The 18890-nt window shown below is 42.0% G+C and overlaps 1 long non-coding RNA gene across 1 annotated transcript; it reads right to left on the bottom strand.

Moving 5' to 3' along the window:
- Positions 1 to 15502: 15502 nt before the first annotated feature.
- On the bottom strand, positions 15503 to 17000 carry LOC127296433 (uncharacterized). Its single transcript, XR_007848487.2, has 2 exons — positions 16418 to 17000; positions 15503 to 16034 (listed from the first exon to the last, which is right to left on the bottom strand). It is a non-coding gene; the product is annotated as an uncharacterized lncRNA (long non-coding RNA).
- Positions 17001 to 18890: the final 1890 nt, after the last annotated feature.

Raw genomic sequence — 18890 nt, 5'->3', positions numbered from 1 at the left:
CTTTATGTCATATTTATGCATTTTCCGGCACTAACCTATTAACAAGATGCCGAAGATCCAGTTGCTGTTTTCTGCTGTTTTTGGTTTCAGAAATCCTAGTAAGGAAATATTCTCGGAATTGGACGAAATCAACACCCAGGATCTTATTTTTCCTCGAAGCTTCCAGAACACCAAAAGGGAATCGAAGTGGGGCGACGAGGCGGCGACACGCCAGGGCGGCGCGGCCCACCTCCTGGCCGCGCGGCCCTGTTGTGTGGGCCCCTCGCGTTGCCCTGATGTCTACGGGAGCTTCTATTCTTGTAGACAATGTTGGGCCTCCAAGAGAGAGGTTTGTAGAACAGCAGCAAGTTTCCCTTAAGTGGATCACCCAAGGTTTATTGATCTCAGGGAGGAAGAGGTCAAAGATATCCCTCTCACGCAACCCTGCAACCACAAAGCAAGAAGTCTCTTGTGTCCCCAACACACCTAATAGGTGCACTAGTTCGGTGAAGAGATAGTGAAATACAGGTGGTATGAATAAGTATGAGCAGTAGCAACAGCGCCAGAAAAGTGCTTTGTTGTCCAGGACTGGCGTGTGATGAATGGTGGTAATATTGCAGTAAGTAGAGATGCAGTAGAACAGTAAACAAGCAGCGATAGCAGTATTTGCAAACAAGGCCTAGGGATTATACTTTCACTAGTGGACACTCTCAACATTGATCACATAAATAAATAGATAGATGCTAGACTCTACACCCTCTTGTTGGATGATGAACACCACTAATTGCGTAGGATTACACGAACCCTCAATGCCGGAGTTAACAAGCTCCACAATATTCAATGTTCATATTTAAATAACCTTAGAGTGCAAGATAGATCAACATAACCAAATAGATCACATCAATACCATCATAGTAATAGTTAACTTCATAATCTACAAGAGATCACAATCATAAACTACGCCAAGTACTACATGATGCACACACTGTCCACATTACATCATGCAGGAGGAATAGAGTACTTTAATAACATCACTAGAGTAGCACATAGACGAATAGTGATACAAAACTCATATGAATCTCAATCATGTAAGGCAGCTCATGAGATCATTGTATTGAAGTACATAGGAGAGAGATTAACCACATAGCTACCGGTACAGCCCCGAGCCTCGATGGAGAACTACTCCCTCCTCATGGGAGACAGCAGCGTTGATGAAGATGGCGGTGGAGATGGCAGCGGTGTCGATGGAGAAGCCTTCCGGGGGCACTTCCCCGTCCCGGCGGCGTGCCGGAACAGAGACTCCTGTCCCCCAGATCTTGGCTTCGCGATGGCGGCGGCTCTGGAAGGTTTCTCGTACCGTGGCTTTTCCCTCTCGAGGTTTTAGGTCAGGGACCTTTATATAGGCGAAGAGGCGGCGTCAGAAGGTCAACGAGGCGACGACACAACAGGGGGGTGCGGCCCCCCCTTGGCCGCGCCAGGGCCATGTGTGGTGGGCCTGTGGCCCCCCTCTGGCCTCTCTCGGGTGTTCTGGATGCTTCCGGGGATTCTAAGATGCTGGGCGTTGATTTCGTCCGATTCCGAGAATATTTCCTTACTAGGATTTCTGAAACCAAAAACAGCAGAAAACAGCAACTGGCCCTTCGGCATCTCATCAATAGGTTAGTTCCGGAAAACGCATAAAAACGACATAAAGTATGCATAAAACATGTAGATATCATCAATAATGTGGCATGGAACATAAGAAATTATCGATACGTCGGAGACGTATCAGCATCCCCAAGCTTAGTTTCTGCTCGTCCCGAGCAGGTAAACGATAACAAAGATAATTTCTGGAGTGACGTGCCATCATAACCTTGATCATACTATTGTAAGCATATGTAATGAATGCAGCGATCAAAGCAATGGTAAATGACATGAGTAAACAAATGAATCATATAGCAAAGACTTTTCATGAATAGTACTTCCAAGACAAGCATCAATAAGTCCTGCATAAGAGTTAACTCATAAAGCAATAATTCAAAGTAGAGGTATTTGAAGCAACATAAAGGAAGATGAAGTTTCAGCGGTTGCTTTCAACTTGTAACATGTATATCTCATGGATATTGTCAACATAGAGTAATATAACAAATGCAATATGCAAGTATGTAGGAATCAATGCACAGTTCACACAAATGTTTGCTTCTTGAGATGGAGAGAAATAGGTGAACTGACTCAACATAAAAGTAAAAGAATGGCCCTTCGCAGAGGGAAGCATTGATTGCTATATTTGTGCGAGAGCTTTGATTTTGAAAACAAGAAACAATTTTGTCAACGGTAGTAATAAAGCATATGCATCATGTAAATTATATCCTACAAGTTGCAAGCCTCATGCATAGTATACTAATAGTGCCCGCACCTTGTCCTAATTAGCTCGGATTACCTGGATTATCATGGAAATGCATATGTTTTAACCAAGTGTCACAAAGGGGTACCTCTATGCCGCCTGTACAAAGGTCTAAGGAGAAAGCTCGCATTGGATTTCTCGCTATTGATTATTCTCAACTTAGACATCCATACCGGGACAACATAGACAACAGATAATGGACTCCTCTTTAATGCTTAAGCATTCAACAACAATTAATTTTCTCATATGAGATTGAGGATATTTGTCCAAAACTGAAACTTCCACCATGGATCATGGCTTTAGTTAGCGGCCCAATGTTCTTCTCTAACATTATGCATGCTCTAACCATTCTAGCGGTAAATCTCCCTTACTTCAGACAAGATGGACATGCATAGCAACTCACATGATATTCAACAAAGAGTAGTTGATGGCGTCCCCAGGAACATGGTTATCGCACAACAAGCAACTTAATAAGAGATAAAGTGCATAAGTACATATTCAATACCACAATAGTTTTTAGGCTATTTGTCCCATGAGCTATATATTGTAAAGGTGAAGAATAGAAATTTAAAGGTAGCACTCAAGCAATTTACTTTGGAATAGCGGAGAAATACCATGTAGTAGGTAGGTATGGTGGACACAAATGGCATAGTAGTTGGCTCAAGGATTTTGGATGCATGAGAAGTATTCCCTCTCGATACAATGCTTAGGCTAGCAAGGTTTATTTGAAACAAACACAAGGATGAAGCGGTGCAGCAAAACTCACATAAAAGACATATTGTAAACATTATAAGACTTCTACACCGTCTTCCTTGTTGTTCAAACTCAATACTAGAAATTATCTAGACCTTAGAGAGACCAATTATGCAAACCAAATTTTAGCAAGCTCTATGTATTTCTTCATTAATAGGTGCAAAGTATATGATGCAAGAGCTTAATCATGAGCACAACAATTGCCAAGTATCACATTGTTCAAGACATCATACCAATTACTACATGTAGCATTTTCCGTTTCCAACCATATAACAATTAACGAAGCAGTTTCAACCTTCGCCATGAAAATTAAAAGCTAAGAACACATGTGTTCATATGAACCAGCGGAGCCTGTCTCTCTCCCACACAAACATTTATTCAAACAAAAGCAAAAACGAAAGCAAACAGACGCTCCAAGTAAAGTACATAAGGTGTGGCTGAATAAAAATATAGTTTCAAGAGAAGGAACCTGATAATTTGTCGATGAAGAAGGGGATGCCTTGGGCATCCCCAAGCTTAGACGCTTGAGTCTTCTTGAAATATGCAGGGATGAACCACCGGGGCATCCCCAAGCTTAGACTTTTCACTCTTCTTGATCGTAGTATATCATCCTCCTCTCTTGACCCTTGAAAACTTCCTCCACACCAAATTCGAAACAACTCATTAGAGGGTTAGTGCATAATCAAAATTCACATGTTCAGAGGTGACACAATCATTCGTAACACTTCTGGACATTGCCCAAAGCTACTGGAAGTTAATGGAACAAAGAAATCCAACCCACATAGCAAAAGTGGCAATGCGAAATAAAAGGCAGAATCTATCAAAACAGAACAGTCCATAAAGACGAATTTTATTGAGGCACCAGACTTGCTCAAATGAAAATGCTAAAATTTAATGAAAGTTGCGTACATATCTGAGGATCACTCACGTAAATTGGCATAATTTTCTGAGTTACCTACAGAGAATTTTGCCCAGATTCGTGACAGCTAAGAAATCTGTTTCTGCGCAGTAATCCAAATCTAGTATGAACCTTACTATCAAAGACTTTACTTGGCACAACAATGCAACAAAATTAAGATAAGGAGAGGTTGCTACAGTAGTAACAACTTCCAAGACACAAATATAAAAAAAAGTACTGTAGCAAAATAAACACATGGGTTATCTCCCAAGAAGTGCTTTCTTTATAGCCATAAAGATGGGCTCAGCAGTTTTAATGATGCACTCGCAAGAAATAGTATTTGAAGCAAAAGAGAGCACCAAGAAGCAAATCCAAAACACATTTAAGTCTAACATGCTTCCTATGCATAGGAATCTTGTAAATAAACAAGTTCATGAAGAGCAAAGTGACAAGCATAGGAAGATAAAACAAGTATAGCTTCAAAAATTTCAGCACATAGATAGGTGTTTTAGTAACATGAAAATTTCTACAACCATATTTTCCTCTCTCATAATAATATCCAGTAGCATCATGAGCAAACTCAACAATATAACTATCACATAAAGCATTCTTATCATGAGTCTCATGCATAAAATAATTACTCTCCACATAAGCATAATCAATTTTATTAGTTGTAGTGGGAGCAAATTCAACAAAGTAGCTATCATTATTATTCTCATCATCAAATATAGGAGGCATATTGTAATCATAATCAAATTTACTCTCCATAGTAGGTGGCACCAAAAGGCTACTATCATTATAATCATCATAAATAGGAGGCAAAGTATCATCAAAGAAAATTTTCTCCTCAATGCTTGGGGGAATAAAAATATCATGCTCATCAAAGCCAGCTTCCCCAAGCTTAGAATTTTCCATATCATTAGAAACAATGGTGTTCAAAGCGTTCATACTAATATGTTCCATAGGTTTTTTAATTTTCGCATCAAACCATCCATGTCTTAAATTAGGAAATAGAATAAGAAGCTCATTGTTGTCCATTATGCCTAACTAGTGTAAACAAGAAACAAAAAGATGCAATTGCAGGATCAAAAGGAATTAGCTTCGAGCACACACACAACGGCGCCAGAAAAGTACTTTACCTGGGACCGGAGTATGAGAGCCTTTTACCTTTCCTCCCCGGCAACAGCGCCAGAAAAGTACTTGATGTCTACGGGAGCTTCTATTCTTGTAGACAGTGTTGGGCCTCCAAGAGCAGAGGTTTGTAGAACAACATAAAGTTTCCCTTAAGTGGATCACCCAAGGTTTATCGATCTCAGGGAGGAAGAGGTCAAAGATATCCCTCTCAAGCAACCCTGCAACCACAAAGCAAGAAGTCTCTTGTGTCCCCAACACACCTAAGAGGTGCACTAGTTCGGCGAAGAGATAGTGAAATACAGGTGGTATGAATAAGTATGAGCAGTAGCAACATCGCCAGAAAAGTGCTTTGCTGTCTAGGACTGGCGTGTGATGAATGGTGGTAATATTGCAGTAAGTAGAGATGCAGTAGAACAGTAAACAAGCAGCGATAGCAGTATTTGCGAACAAGGCCTAGGGATTATACTTTCACTAGTGGACACTCTCAACATTGATCACATAAATAAATAGATAGATGCTAGACTCTACACCCTCTTGTTGGATGATGAACACCACTAATTGCATAGGATTACACGAACCCTCAATGCCGGAGTTAACAAGCTCCACAATATTCAATGTTCATATTTAAATAACCTTAGAGTGCAAGATAGATCAACATAACCAAATAGATCACATCAATACCATCATAGTAATAGTTAACTTCATAATCTACAAGAGATCACAATCATAAACTACGCCAAGTACTACATGATGCACACACTGTCCACATTACATCATGCAGGAGGAATAGAGTACTTTAATAACATCACTAGAGTAGCACATAGACGAATAGTGATACAAAACTCATATGAATCTCAATCATGTAAGGCAGCTCATGAGATCATTGTGTTGAAGTACATAGGAGAGAGATTAACTACATATCTACCGGTACAGCCCCGAGCCTCGATGGAGAACTACTCCCTCCTCATGGGAGACAGCAGCGTTGATGAAGATGGCGGTGGAGATGGCAGCGGTGTCAATGGAGAAGCCTTCCGGGGGCACTTCCCCGTCCCGGCGGCGTGCCGGAACAGAGACTCCGGTCCCCCAGATCTTGGCTTCGCGATGGCGGCGGCTCTGGAAGGTTTCTCGTACCGTGGCTTTTCCCTCTCGAGGTTTTAGGTCAGGGACCTTTATATAGGCGAAGAGGCGGCGTCAGAAGGTCAACGAGGCGACGACACAACAGGGGGGCGCGGGCCCCCCCCCTTGGCCGCGCCAGGGCCATGTGTGGTGGGCCTGTGGCCCCCCTCTGGCCTCTCTCGGGTGTTCTGGATGCTTCCGGGGATTCTAAGATGCTGGGCGTTGATTTCGTCCGATTCCGAGAATATTTCCTTACTAGGATTTCTGAAACCAAAAACAGCAGAAAACAGCAACTGGCCCTTCGACATCTCGTCAATAGGTTAGTTCCGGAAAACGCATAAAAATGACATAAAGTATGCATAAAACATGTAGATATCATCAATAATGTGGCATGGAACATAAGAAATTATCGATACGTCGGAGACGTATCACGCCCCCTGACCTACCCTTCCGCCTACTTAAGCCTTCGTCGATAATAGTTCCAGTACCGAGAGCCACGATACGGAAAACCTTCCAGAGACGCCGCCGCCAATCCCATCTCGGGGGATTCAGATCGCCTCCGGCACCCTGCCGGAGAGGGGAATCATCTCCCAGAGGACTCTACACCGCCATGGTCGCCTCCGTAGTGATGTGTGAGTAGTTCACCCCTGGACTATGGGTCCATAGCAGTAACTAGATGTTCGTCTTCTCCTAATTGTGCTATCATTGTTGGATCTTGTGAGTGATGTCTACGGGAGCTTCTATTCTTGTAGACAGTGTTGGGCCTCCAAGAGCAGAGGTTTGTAGAACAGCAGCAAGTTTCCCTTAAGTGGATCACCCAAGGTTTATCGATCTCAGGGAGGAAGAGGTCAAAGATATCCCTCTCAAGCAACCCTGCAACCACAAAGCAAGAAGTCTCTTGTGTCCCCAACACACCTAATACACTTGTCAGATGTATAGGTGCACTAGTTCGGCGAAGAGATAGTGAGATGCAAGTAATATGGATGAGTATGAGTGGTAATAGCAATCTGAATAAAATATGGCAGCGAGTAAACATGCAACAAAACAGTAAACAAATGGAGATTCGATGCTTGGAAGCAAGGCCCATGGATCCTGCTTTCACTAGTGGACACTCTCAACAATGATCACATAATAGGACTACTCTACACCCTCTTGTTGGATGATGAACACCACTAATTGTGTAGGATTACACGAACCCTCAATGCCGGAGTTAACAAGCTCCACAATATTCAATGTTCATATTTAAATAACCTTAGAGTGCAAGATAGATCAACACAACCAAACCAAGTACTAACACAGCATGCACACTGTTACCGTCACACTATGAAAGGAGGAATAAATTGCATCAATACCATCATAGTAATAGTTAACTTCATAATCTACAAGAGATCACAATCATAGCCTACGCCAAGTACTACACGATGCACACACTTTCACCATTACACCGTGCAGGAGGAATAGAGTACTTTAATAACATCACTAGAGTAGCACATAGATGATATTCAACTAGATCACATAAAGAGAGAGATGAACCACATAGCTACAGCGGAGCCCTCAGCCCCGGGGGTGAATTACTCCCTCCTCATCATGGAGACAGCGATGGCGGTGAAGATGGCGGTGGAGACGGCGGTGGAGATGACTCCGGGGGCAATTCCCCGTCCCGGCGGCGTGCCGGAACAGAGACTTCTGTCCCCCGAATTGGAGTTTCGCGATGGCGGCGGCTCTGGATGGTTTTCTCTGGTTTCGTCGAACGGGCTCGAGGTTTTAGGTCAGGGACGACTAAATAGGCGAAGAGTCGGAGTCGGAGGGGCCACAGGGGGCCCACACACTAGGGGGGCGCGCCCCCCCTTGGTCGCGCCGCCCTGTGGGGTGGGGCCCCCCTGGCTCCCCTCTGGCCCTTCTTCGGTGCTCTGGAAGCTTCCGGGATTTTTAAGATCTTCGGTGTTGATTTCGTCCGATTCCAAAAATATTTCCTTACTAGGATTTCTGAAACCAAAAACAGCAGAAAAAGACAGCGGCCTTTCGGCATCTCGTCAATAGGTTAGTTCCGGAAAACGCATAAATATGACATAAAGTATGCATAAAACATGTAGATATCATCAATAATGTGGCATGGGACATAAGAAATTATCGATACGTCGGAGACGTATCAGCATCCCCAAGCTTAGTTCCTGCTCGTCCCGAGCAGGTAAACGATAACAAAGATAATTTCTGGAGTGACATGCCATCATAACCTTGATCATACTATTGTAAGCACATGTAATGAATGCAGTGATCAAAACAATGGTAAATAACATGAGTAAACAAATGAATCATATAGCAAAGACTTTTCATGAATAGTACTTCAAGACAAGCATCAATAAGTCTTGCATAAGAGTTAACTCATAAAGCAATAATTCAAAGTAGAGGCATTGAAGCAACACAAAGGAAGATTAAGTTTCAGCGGTTGCTTTCAACTTGTAACATGTGTATCTCATGGATATTGTCAACATAGAGTAATATAATAAGTGCAATATGCAAGTATGTAGGAATCAATGCACAGTTCACACAAGTGTTTGCTTCTTGAGGTGGAGAGAGATAGGTGAACTGACTCAACATAAAAGTAAAAGAAAGGCCCTTCAACGAGGGAAGCATCGATTGCTATATTTGTGCTAGAGCTTTTATTTTGAAAACATGAAACAATTTTGTCAACGGTAGTAATAAAGCATATGTGTTATGTAAATTATATCCTACAAGTTGCAAGCCTCATGCATAGTATACTAATAGTGCCCGCACCTTGTCCTAATTAGCTCGGATTACCTGGATTATCATTGCAATACATATGTTTTAACCAAGTGTCACAAAGGGGTACCTCTATGCCGCCTGTACAAAGGTCTAAGGAGAAAGCTCGCATCGGATTTCTCGCTATTGATTATTCTCAACTTAGACATCCATACCGGGACAACATAGACAACAGATAATGGACTCCTCTTTTATGCATAAGCATTCAACAACAGTTAATTTTCTCATATGAGATTGAGGATATTTGTCCAAAACTGAAACTTCCACCATGGATCATGGCTTTAGTTAGCGGCCCAATGTTCTTCTCTAACATTATGCATGCTCTAACCATTTTAGCGGTAAATCTCCCTTACTTCAGACAAGACGAACATGCATAGCAACTCACATGATATTCAACAAAGAATAGTTGATGGCGTCCCCAGGAACATGGTTATCGCAAAACAAGCAACTTAATAAGAGATAAAGTGCGTAAGTACATATTCAATACCACAATAGTTTTTAGGCTATTTGTCCCATGAGCTATATATTGCAAAGGTAGAGAATGGAAATTTTAAAGGTAGCACTCAAGCAATTTACTTTGGAATGGCGGAGAAATACCATGTAGTAGGTAGGTATGGTGGACACAAATGGCATAGTGGTTGGCTCAAGGATTTTGGATGCATGAGAAGTATTCCCTCTCGATACAAGGCTTAGGCTAGCAAGGTTTATTTGAAGCAAACACAAGGATGAACCGGTGCAGCAAAACTCACATAAAAGACATATTGTAAACATTATAAGACTCTATACTATCTTCCTTGTTGTTCAAACTCTTTACTAGAAATTATCTAGACCTTAGAGAGACCAATTATGCAAACCAAATTTTAGCAAGCTCTATGTATTTCTTCATTAATGGGTGCAAAGTATATGATGCAAGAGCTTAAACATGAGCACAACAATTGCCAAGTATCACATTATCCAAGACATTATAGCAATTACTACATGTAGCATTTCCCGTTTCCAACCATATAACAATTAACGAAGCAGTTTCAACCTTCGCCATGAAAATTAAAAGCTAAGAACACATGTGTTCATACGAACCAGCGGAGCGTGTCTCTCTCCCACACAAGTATTTATTCAAACAAAAACAAAAACAAAAGCACACAGACGCTCCAAGTAAAGTACATAAGGTGTGACCGAAAAAAATATAGTTTCAAGAGAAGGAACCTGATAATTTGTCGATGAAGAAGGGGATGCCCACTTAGATGCTTGAGTCTTCTTGAAATATGCAGGGATGAACCACCAGGGCATCCCCAAGCTTAGAGCTTTCACTCTTCTTGATCACATTGTATCATCCTCCTCTCTTGACCCTTGAAAACTTCCTCCACACCAAACTCGAAACAACTCATTAGAGGGTTAGTGCATAATCAAAAATTCACATGTTCAGAGGTGACACATTCATTCTTAACACTTCTGGACATTGCTCAAAGCTACTGGAAGTTAATGGAACAAAGAAATCCATCCCACATAGCAAAAAAAGCAATGCGAAATAAAAGGCAGAATCTGTCAAAACAGAACAGTCCGTAAATACGAATTTTAAAGAGGCACCAGACTTGCTCAAATGAAAATGCTCAAATTGAATGAAAGTTGAGTACATATCTGAGGATCACTCACGTAAATTGGCATAATTTTCTGAGTTGCCTACAGAGAATTAGGCCCAGATTCGTGACAGCAAGAAATCTGTTTCTGCGCAGTAATCCAAATCTAGTATGAACCTTACTATCAAAGACTTTACTTGGCACAACAATGCAACAAAATTAAGATAAGGAGAGGTTGATACAGTAGTAACAACTTCCAAGACACAAATATAAAACAAATTTACTGTAGCAAAATAAACACATGGGTTATCTCCCAAGAAGTTCTTTCTTTATAGCCATTAAGATGGGCTCAGCAGTTTTAATGATGCACTCGCAAGAAATAGTATTTGAAGCAAAAGAGAGCATCAAGAAGCGAATTCAAAACACATTTAAGTCTAACCCACTTCCTATGCAAAGGAATCTTGTACACAAATGAATTCATGAAGAACAAAGTGACAAGCATAAGAGGATAAAACACGAGTAACTTCAAGATTCTCAATATAAAGAGGGGAAACTTAATATTATTAAGATGCATATAACCATATTTCCCTCTCTCATAATAACTTTCAGTAGCATCATTAATGAAATCCACAATATACCCATCACTTAAAACATTCTTACCATAGCTCATATGCATAGAAGTATCATTGATTTTGGCATAAGAAGAGTTCTTCTCATTAATAGTAATTGGAGCAAAATTATTGTCAAGAATTTGAACATGGTAAACAAGTTGCATATTAAGGGAATTGTTTTTGGTAATCCAATCATGATCATGACAAGTTTCATAAGGATAGTTATAACTTATATCATAGCATTCTTTATAATAATCATCAAAGGTCGGAGGCACAGTGTCATCATAAGAAATAGAATAGTTTATCTTTCACAGTCGGTTTATCTGTGACCATATCATCATTATTATTAGAAGGAAATGTATCAAACACATAATGATCAGTAGCAAAAGGATTTTCAAACACCTCTTCCCCAAGCTTAGAGCTTTCTATATCATTATGGGAGGAAGCATGGATAGCACTGATACTATGGCAATTATTATCATCATTTTCAGAATTAGTTTCCCAGAGATTTGCAATATCAAAAGTAGTGTGCTCATTCAAATCATGATCACTAATGTATGTAAAGGGTATAGGAAGATCATTGTATTCAGATTCATTATCATAATAATCATTAGGAGCAACATACTTACGGTTACCTAGCGTTATCTCATTCACGCGGGGATATGCCGTTACCTCTTTCTCTTTTCTCTCCTTCTTCTTCTTCTTCTTCTTCTTCTTCTTCTTCGTTCCCTTCTTCTTCTTCTTCTTCTTCTTCTTCTCTTCCTTCTCCTCGTTCCCTTCTTTAGGAGGAAGAGGCTTGAAGGGTGGCTTGTCCGCATAACCTGATTTACTTTCAGAAACAATAGAAGAAACTTGGGAGGATTCCTCCTTTTCATTAATTAGTTCAAAACACACAGCGGCCCTATTATATTTTGGCAAGGTGTCATCTTCTAAAATATTTTGTATGTAAGTATTTGTATGGCTATTGTCAATGCAATAAGAAAAACACCCATGCAGGACGTCATCAATATCAAGATCATTCATATGTAACAAAGAGATTTTTCTTGAGAGCTCTTCACACCACAAAAATAAAGTAAGTTCATCATGCTGATTAGGAGTAATTTCATCATCACAATACAAATTTGTAGCACTCATGGGGTTCAAATTATCATTGGAGGAGCATTGAAAATTAAAATGACCCACTCCATGGCAAAGTTCACAAATAAAAGGATAGAGGGCACACACTTTTTTACCAAGATCATCTAGAGCCCTAAACCACTTTCTAGTTTTTTCATTAATATGATGGATACAATATTCATCTTTGATTTGATTCTTTCCACAAGGTCTATGCATTCCACAAAAATTAACATGCTTATAGGAAATAGCATTCTTAGGAGTTTGAGCATGCTTATTGCAATCATTAACAACAATTTCATTCTTCATGCAAGCCTCTTTAAAAGGTTCATGATACTTATCAAAATTCTTCTTAGGCAATTCAAAATGAGAAGCAAAGGCTTTATAAAGATTTGCAGCAACTTGAGAGTCAAGACCATAAGTAGCACTCATATCTCGAAATTTATCAGTATCCATAAAAGCTTCAATGCATTCATAATCATAATTTATACCTGACTCTTCACCTTTGTTGTTCTCCCATCCTTCAGTGTTCTCCTCAATCTGATCAAGAAGATCCCACCTAGCTTCAACCTCCTTGCTTGTGAAAGATCCCTCCGAACAGGCATCCAGATAGTCCTTGTGTTGTCCTGAAAGCCTCGCATAAAAATTGTTAACAATAACATTACGGGGGAGCTCATGAATGGGACATTTGAGCATTAATGACTTCAATCTCCCCCACGCTTGAGAAATACTCTCTCCATCACGAGGATAAAAGTTATAAATATAATTCCTATCAATATGCACTTCATGAGGAGGATAAAATTTAGAATAAAAGAGAGGTACAATTTCCTCCCAACCAAGAGAATGACTATTCTTCAACAATTTATACCAATGCGCCGCTTTACCAGACAGCGAAACAGAGAATAGCTTCTTCCTCACTTCATCCATAGAGATACCTGCACACTTGAATAACCCGCATAATTCATGCAAAAACAGTAAATGATCTCCAGGATGGACAGTTCCATCCCCTTCATAGCGGTTATCTATAACACGTTCAATAATTTTCGTGGGTATCTTAAAAGCAGTGCTTGCAGTTGGTGGATTTAAAATATCACAAGCATCATTAGAGTTATCGCATATGGGAGATAAAGCATTATCAGAACAAATTTTCTCCCCTAAAGATGGGAAGCTCAAAAGATCACAGAAACTAGCTTCCCCAAACTTAGACTTATCCATAGCATTAGCAGTGATTGCGTTCATACCAATAACATTGCTACTAGCATGCAAATGAGGTTCCATAGGTTCTTTAATTTTCGCATCACACAATTCATGTCTTAACTTAGGAAATAAAATAAGAAGCTCATTGTTGTCCATTATGCCTAACTAGTGTAAACAAGAAACAAAAAGATGCAATTGCAGGATCTAAAGGAAATAGCTTCAAGCACACACACAATGGCGCCAGAAAAGTACTTTACCTAGGACCGGAGTATGAGAGCCTTTTACCTTTCCTCCCCGGCAACAGCGCCAGAAAAGTGCTTGATGTCTACGAGAGCTTCTATTCTTGTAGACAGTGTTGGGTCTCCAAGAGCAGAGGTTTGTAGAACAGTAGCAAGTTTCCCTTAAGTGAATCACCCAAGGTTTATCGATCTCAGGGAGGAAGAGGTCAAAGATATCCCTCTCAAGCAACCCTGCAACCACAAAGCAAGAAGTCTCTTGTGTCCCCAACACACCTAATACACTTGTCAGATGTATAGGTGCACTAGTTCGGCGAAGAGATAGTGAGATGCAAGTAATATGGATGAGTATGAGTGGTAATAGCAATCTGAATAAAATATGGCAGCGAGTAAACATGCAACAAAACAGTAAACAAACGGAGATTCGATGCTTGGAAGCAAGGCCCAGGGATCCTGCTTTCACTAGTGGACACTCTCAACAATGATCACATAATAGGACTACTCTACACCATCTTGTTGGATGATGAACACCACTAATTGTGTAGGATTACACGAACCCTCAATGTCGGAGTTAACAAGCTCCACAATATTCAATGTTCATATTTAAATAACCTTAGAGTGCAAGATAGATCAACACAACCAAACCAAGTACTAACACAGCATGCACACTGTTACCGTCACACTATGAAAGGAGGAATAAATTGCATCAATACCATCATAGTAATAGTTAACTTCATAATCTACAAGAGATCACAATCATAGCCTACGCCAAGTACTACACGATGCACACACTTTCACCATTACACCGTGCATGAGGAATAGAGTACTTTAATAACATCACTAGAGTAGCACATAGATGATATTCAACTAGATCACATAAAGAGAGAGATGAACCACATAGCTACAGCGGAGCCCTCAGCCCCGGGGGTGAATTACTCCCTCCTCATCATGGAGACAGCGATGGCGGTGAAGATGGCGGTGGAGACGGCGGTGGAGAAGACTCCGGGGGCAATTCCCCGTCCCGGCGGCGTGCCGGAACAGAGACTTCTGTCCCCCGAATTGGAGTTTCGCGATGGCGGCGGCTCTGGATGGTTTTCTCTGGTTTCGTCGAACGAGCTCGAGGTTTTAGGTCAGGGACGACTAAATAGGCGAAGAGTCGGAGTCGGAGGGGCCAAAGGGGGCCCACACACTAGGGGGGCGCCCCCCCCCTTGGCCGCGCCGCCCTGTGGGGTGGGGCCCCTGGCTCCCCTCTGGCCCTTCTTCGGTGCTCTGGAAGCTTCCGGGATTTTTAAGATCTTCGGTGTTGATTTCGTCCGATTCCGAAAATATTTCCTTACTAGGATTTCTGAAACCAAAAATAGCAGAAACAAAGAATCGCCTTTCGGCATCTCGTCAATAGGTTAGTTCCGGAAAACGCATAAATATGACATAAAGTATGCATAAAACATGTAGATATCATCAAAATGTGGCATGGGACATAAGAAATTATCGATACGTCGGAGACGTATCAGTGAGCTGCCTAACACGATCAAGATCATCTATCTGTAATGCTATATGTTGTGTTTGTTGGGATCCGATGAATAATGAATGCTATGTTATGTTGATTATCAATCTATCATCTATGTGTCGTTTATGATCTTGCATGCTCTCCGTTGCTAGTAGAGGCTGTGAAAACCCGAAAATTTAAAAACACCATTTTTACAACATTAGTATTGATCACATATCACTAAACATGATTTCACGCTAATCTCATATTAAATAAAATTCAATCACCAAAGTCCCAGCAATATTTTCTTACAAAGTTCTTATACATCAGTTTCACTTTTCATCCCCTAATAAAAATTCGAAATTTACAAATTAGTCCCTGCCTACAATTACTTAATGGCAAGGTAATAGCCAACTCACACCAGCTCACTTTCACCCACTTGTAAAAATTACAGCTAGAAGAGATACAAGTGTACACACGCATGTACATCAAAGCTGTGCATGCAGCCCACCTGGCACAAATTGTGCTAAACCGACCTAGCCTCTCCCTACTATAAATAGTCAGTCCTTTTCACTGTTTGGCATTTTCGACCGCACACTCCGCCTCTCCCAGACAGCGCCACTCCCTTCCACTCCTTTTCACTGCTGTGCTTGTGCTACCTTGTCGCTGCTTCATCAGGTATTGGCACCATATTGGACACTCGGTTTGCTTGTAATCTGTAGTATTAAATGTATAAAGTACTTGTGGCATAGTTTTGCTTGCTTCTGCCAAATCTGCAGTACGATGTGAAGTTAATATAAATTGTTTTCACCGAGGGTTACTAGCCTGATTAGCATATCTCTACCCCCTTTCCTTCACAAATGTGAGATGCGCTATATATAGTTCAGGCCTTTACAGATAATAAGAGCTAGAGATTGTTAATCAACTTGCTGCCTTACACGTTTTGCTTCTGAGATTGTACTAGTTCATCCCCTATGTATGCTAATGCAATGTTGACTTGGTCTGGACTTAGAAAGATTAATTAGAGATCAAGCTAGAACCACCCGGTCCTTACATGGATCAATACACAGTACATAGTGTGAACTGAGAAACGAGTACTAGCGAGACGCATCTGTAGACTCGGTTGCATTAGGAGGGAAAAAGGATTAGCACTGACCTGGTAGAAGAGGATTAGCAGTAGGAGTGTCGTTGATACCGCGCATGCCGTGGCGCTGCCTCGGCCGCGAGAGTCCCGGCTCGGCCCCGGTGGCGACGACCATGGCCGTCGAGCCGCACGGCCGGTGATGGCTGCCCCCTGACGGGCATGGCCGTGTGCGCTGCTGGACGAGACGGTGTAGATGGAGAGCGCAAAGAAGAAGGTAGGAATCGTCGTTGTAGGGGACGGCGGCGAGCCCGCCGGACCCGGGGACGATGGCGCTAGGGTCTGGTGGCGAGGTCGTTCCAGGCGGCCGCGGAGGTGGCGAGTGTGGGGAACGAGTAGAGGAGGACGAGGGGGTTCCGTGGATGCCAGCGATGGCGCCGGAGGTGGCCGGGAGTGGTAGATCGAGCCGGCTGCGTCCGGCGTTGCTACTCTGTTTCGGGAGAGAGAGTAGTACGGGGGAGAGACAGAGCGCCGGGAGCCTGGGATAGCTAGCCTCGGCTCCAACTGCACAGCACAGGACCAAATGATAAACTATTTTTCTTTGGTGGAGATAGACATGCATATTCGTTCTGGCCTGATGTATGTATGCATGCTATTTCACGGCACGATGGGTCAGTAGCACCGTAGCATATGCTTGTTAGCTATGTAAATGGATTTGCCCAATTTAAATGCCGATGCTCACTGATTTTTAAGTTAACTAAAATATTGAGAATACTTGTGAATAAATATTAGGAGTCGATCATGGAAATTTAGGAGACGCTGACGGTGTTTCCGAGTCGGTCGGAGCGCTGCCAGGCAAGTTGTCGGGCTCCTATCTTTTTGCTAAAATGTTTTATGAGTTATGGTTTATCCCAAAATTTCGCATGAGAACCAAATACAAAGCTTTTGGTTTTCTAAATGAAATGTGAGAAGTGGATCAGAAAGATCCACCGATTTGGCGAATGGACCAGATCCGGTGGTTTGTATGAGGTATGTCACCAAAACCCGGGCAGGGTTGTGTTTTAATTATTTGGTGGTAGAGGAGCCGGAATTGGTGGAAGCATCCCGGTCAGGGTTGGCTTGGAAGTCAGACTCCTCTAAACAGGGATTATCTAATAAAAATATAACCAACTGGCGCTTACTTCAAAAGCGGCGCAACCCGTACTGACCATAGACCTGGAATGGGACGGGCTTAACCGATTAACCATGCCAAGTAGCTACCTCTGCACGGGTGAGAAGGTGACTGTAGCCGGGTAGGTGCAGTCACCCTAGGGCGAGACCGCCGGTTAGGGGTCTCGACTCGCGGGCCTTTGGCGATTAAGGCAAGGTGGAAAAGCAGAGGTAGTGTACGGGCTGGCTAAAGGTTTTGGTCCCTTGGTCTAGTTGTGCGCCGTGGTAGCGCATGAACGAAATCGACCAAATGACACTATGGGCAAAGCAGTACACCTCTGATCAGAGTAAAATGTGATATCACTCCCAGCTTCCGGGTTTGGAAGTGCGTCGTGTGGGTTTCCTCTAACACAGGATGTAAGATCCCACGTTGTTTGCCGCCATCAGATTTCATAAATAAAAATATGGTTTTGCAACAAACGGGAAATCGGGGAAGTTTTTCTCCTAAGAGTGTTGTCGGTCGGGACGGCTCATTAGCCGTTGAGTTTTTACTTTCCTTTTTAAATCACCCGCCACCCCTCCACCCCCGGCGACTTGCGGAGTACGTATTTTATACGTGCTCAGCCTTGCTTTCTCCGTTGTTTTCCAGAGGCCGTGATGTATGACAACTCTGAGGAGATAGAGACCGGTGCTTATGACGAATCTGGCACTTGTGGTGACTTTGACTCTGACTTTGCTGAAGTGGAGTATGAGTATGGGGAAGTCGATGTCCAAGGCTATGAGGAGTAGATTTAAGGCTTGTAGTTCAAGCGGGTGGGATTGTATTGTCTTAGTTTGTGTGACGATGTAATAAAGGACACCGCTTTCAAACGGTGAAAGTTTCCACTATGTACATGCTACTATTCTCCTTGGCTGGTCCTGGCGCAACTCTGAAGTGACGGTTTCCGTTACGCTTGATTTAATCGAACGTAACGGGGCGTCACAGAAGAGATGGTATCAGAGCGCCGCTAAGGAAATAGTCATGTACTTAGTTGGAGACTGTCCTGAGCGTTAGGAAGTTAGTATCGCTTCTTACCTAAATCAAATTCTTGTCTTAGAATAGTTATCTTTTCATACTTGTTTGTCTCTTCCTTTTCATGCTTGGTCTGCAGTGAGTGTATTATGAAAGAACAAAATTTAAAACTGAAAATCCTGAAGTGACCGCAATACTAAGACATCTGAATCTGCTAGCTAAATAAATAGCAACCTGACTAGGTTTGTTGCAATCACAACGAATGTAGTACGCATGTAGCAGTATACCGTTTAACCATTGTATGCTAAGTCGAAGTTCTTCCTGTATTATAATAACTAATCAAATCTGTCTTTGATAAATGTAGGATGGTGGAGAGTAGGTTGCCTG

This window comes from Lolium perenne, chromosome 4 (assembly GCF_019359855.2).
Source record: "Lolium perenne isolate Kyuss_39 chromosome 4, Kyuss_2.0, whole genome shotgun sequence".
Lineage (NCBI taxonomy): Eukaryota > Viridiplantae > Streptophyta > Magnoliopsida > Poales > Poaceae > Lolium > Lolium perenne.
Note: the sequence above shows the minus strand (reverse complement) of the source record. Positions and strands in the feature narration are given on the sequence as shown.